Source organism: Papaver somniferum, unplaced genomic scaffold (assembly GCF_003573695.1).
Source record: "Papaver somniferum cultivar HN1 unplaced genomic scaffold, ASM357369v1 unplaced-scaffold_46, whole genome shotgun sequence".
Lineage (NCBI taxonomy): Eukaryota > Viridiplantae > Streptophyta > Magnoliopsida > Ranunculales > Papaveraceae > Papaver > Papaver somniferum.
Genome location: NW_020647193.1, coordinates 835,162 through 838,415, shown reverse-complemented (window position 1 = coordinate 838,415; position 3,254 = coordinate 835,162).

Below are 3,254 nucleotides of genomic sequence, written 5' to 3'. Positions count from 1 at the left end.
GCCTACGAGGTACCAGAGGTAGAAAAACGATCTCCTAGTAGTCACGATGGCTATCACACTCCAAGAACACGAAGAGGGGGAAAAGAAACCGAAGGCAGTGCCATGGGCATTGCCTAAAATACTAATAGATGTTGGAAGCTCTGTCAAAATCTTATTCTATGAGACATCAAACATATGGGATTAAAAGACGAATGCCTAATAACCAGACCAAGGGGCGAAATAACCCTGGAAATTCGTGTAGGTAAAATCCTAATTAACCTTGACTAATTTTTGTGTAGTAGATGTAATTTCACCTCATACTATTATTTTTGTGTAGCCATCTGCCATGCTATTTTAAGACCTTGACCAGGTCAAAATGTTCTAAGAGCATCTCCAATAAAATATGGAAGATTTATTTTTTTAGTGAACCATAGGATTTTAGACTTTCATTTTAACTAAATCCATCTTAACAATAGGTCCTACAAAATAGGAGCGATGAAATACTTAATTATTTTGAAATTTTTGAAGAAAGTCTTATCTTGACCTCTGGAATGACCTCCATGCATGTCATATTTATTATTATTAATAATTGATTAAATTACAATTAAACTGTTAAGATCTCATCAAATAAGATTTTTTAAGGGTCAAACCTCTATACTATTGGAGATGGTTTATCAGTCATGGGGTCCTACACAGTAGAAACTCAATAAATTAATGTCGTTGGGACCACCGAAATTTATTAATTAAGCCAGATATTAATTGACCGATAAATTAATAATTATTAATTTATATACTAATTAATATTTAATTAACTTATTGATAAATTCAACTTTGATCAACAGATAAGATAGGTTAAGATAGTTCAGATGAACAGTTAGACGGTGATGTCCCTCAAGACTTGCAAAATTTGATGGAAAAATTGGGTTGTCGCAATTCAGTGAATGTCAAAATATCCTAAATATTTGTAAGAAAATAAAGTTACGCAATTGTTGATTGATGAAGAAATAATCGAGAGCGTTATGAGAACTGATGAAAATAAGAAAAAAGGTGATGAAATTTCTATAATAGGTCCCCCTTCACAAAACGAGGTTTGTTAAAGCGACAATCACATTAAATAATTTTTCGCTGGCTATATGAGAAACAACACTAAAAATTCTTATGATGATAAGAAAAATTAATTCAATGTGATATTGATTTTAACAAAAAAACAGAAGATAATTGGTTCATTTTTCAAAAATATGCTCTTAATATTGTGGATTATTAATTTATACTTCATATGACCTCTATATAGGTAATAAAAAATCTATTAATTTATAACTTTAGCTAAATCTCAATTTGACATGTTGTCCCTGACTAGGAACCGGCTAAAAATATTATTTAAGAGAATTTATTAAATAATCAAGTATTAATTAATGGAGTTTATAATGTATTTATTAAACATGCAAATCCTTTTAAATAAGGGTCTTCAAAAAGTTTACAAGTAGGATTTTTAACACCCCATATTGGAGATGCTCTAAGGATACTTTTGGGAAAAAAGAACAACATGTGGGGGTATTTTTACGGCAACTCGCATTCATCGTTTTACCCGTTGATATGTGGAGAGAGATTATGTCAATGCGCAGTTGCACGTCCCAACTTGAAGAACACATTGATGGTATATGCCTATTCTCTGTTGGCTTTATCAGCAGCTTCTATTAGTGTCCAACAATACAATTTTGATTAGATGTATGGAAATATGTACACAAAATTGGTCAATTAGCCTAATAATGATAATTTCTTGATGAAAAAAGACATGTAAAATATGATACTGTTTAAATGGAAGAGAATGTAAAAATAGTCAGGATGTAAACAGTTTCATCATACCCATTTTCAAATACTTTTTCTTATTTTTAATTTGCATCAGGATGCATTCAGTTTTATCCTTGCTATTTTTTAAGTTTAAGACAAAATGAATCCAATTCATTCTTGCTATTTTTTTGGTGTCCATTTTACCCATACTATTTTTTACGTCCATTATAATAATGTTTTAAAAATATTTGGATAATTGACCCAATTTCTCAAATATGTAAGGTATGATGGTTGATGATTGAAGGTGGAGTTATTTACAGAAGTAAATCCCCGAATGTCTTTCTTAATTAGCTATAGTAAAATCATGCAATTCGACTGGTAAGTTATGAAAACTGGTTAATTTGAGACAAGTTCTTCCCGAATTGTGGCTGGCTCACTCTACTGAATCTTCATATGTGGTTTAATTATGCTGTATAGAAATTTCAGGACCCAACTAGTAATTTTCCAATTCTAGATGTGCACTGCAACTGTTTGTATTTTTGTCTAAAAGACCCAAATGCCATAAAATTTTCAACCATTTGTCTAGAAAGTGGTCTATGCTGGAGCATCTTGGTCTTGTAGACATGATATTTTTTGTGACATGATTTTATGCATTGCTCTTTTTCTTTCACGGTTTGGAACTACTTCATTAAAGCCTTCAAGATCTCATGGCTAATGCCGAGAACACTTTTACAATTGTTTGATGCTTGGGTTATGAGCGTCTTGCATGGAAAAGATAAAGCTATTTGGAAAATTATTCATTATGCAATTTGCTGGATTTTGTGGAAGGAAAGAAACGGGAGAGTCTTTGGTGGGCGTAGGAAAGACAGTAACGAGATCATTGATATGGTTAAACATTTATTTGTTCTTTGGTCATTTGATTCCGATATTTTTAAATTTGTTCCCCTAATCTCATTTGGAGCAATTGGGAAGCACTCATGAGTGAGTGATTAGCTTTGTGTAACTCTCTTTCTTTAATATAACCTTTCTCTTAGAAAAAAGATTCATATTTCAAACTAGGAAGTTTATTCCGTCTCACTATCTCATAGTAAATCGACAACTTAATATCAGTAATTTCTTTTGTCTATATATTTCCAACTAAATCTCTAGATTACGAATAAACCTAATTATGACGGCTACAATTAACTATTATCAACATCGATATCTATGATTAGTTAGTGTATATAACATTCGATTTTCACAGTTTTTTCGGGTTCGATTTTGAGCAACAACCGAAACTGAAACCAACATTGTCGGTTTTCTAAAAATGGCAACCGTGATTAAACTCTAGGAATTCGATTTCACTTCGGTTCAGTTTATATTCCAACGGTTTCGGTTCGAAGCATGGTTTCAGTTCGGTTTCGCGTAGCCTTAACGATAAATGGACAAGGCGAGATAAGTCGGAGAGAAGAACTCGAACGATGCACCTTAAAGGATAAAAAAATACC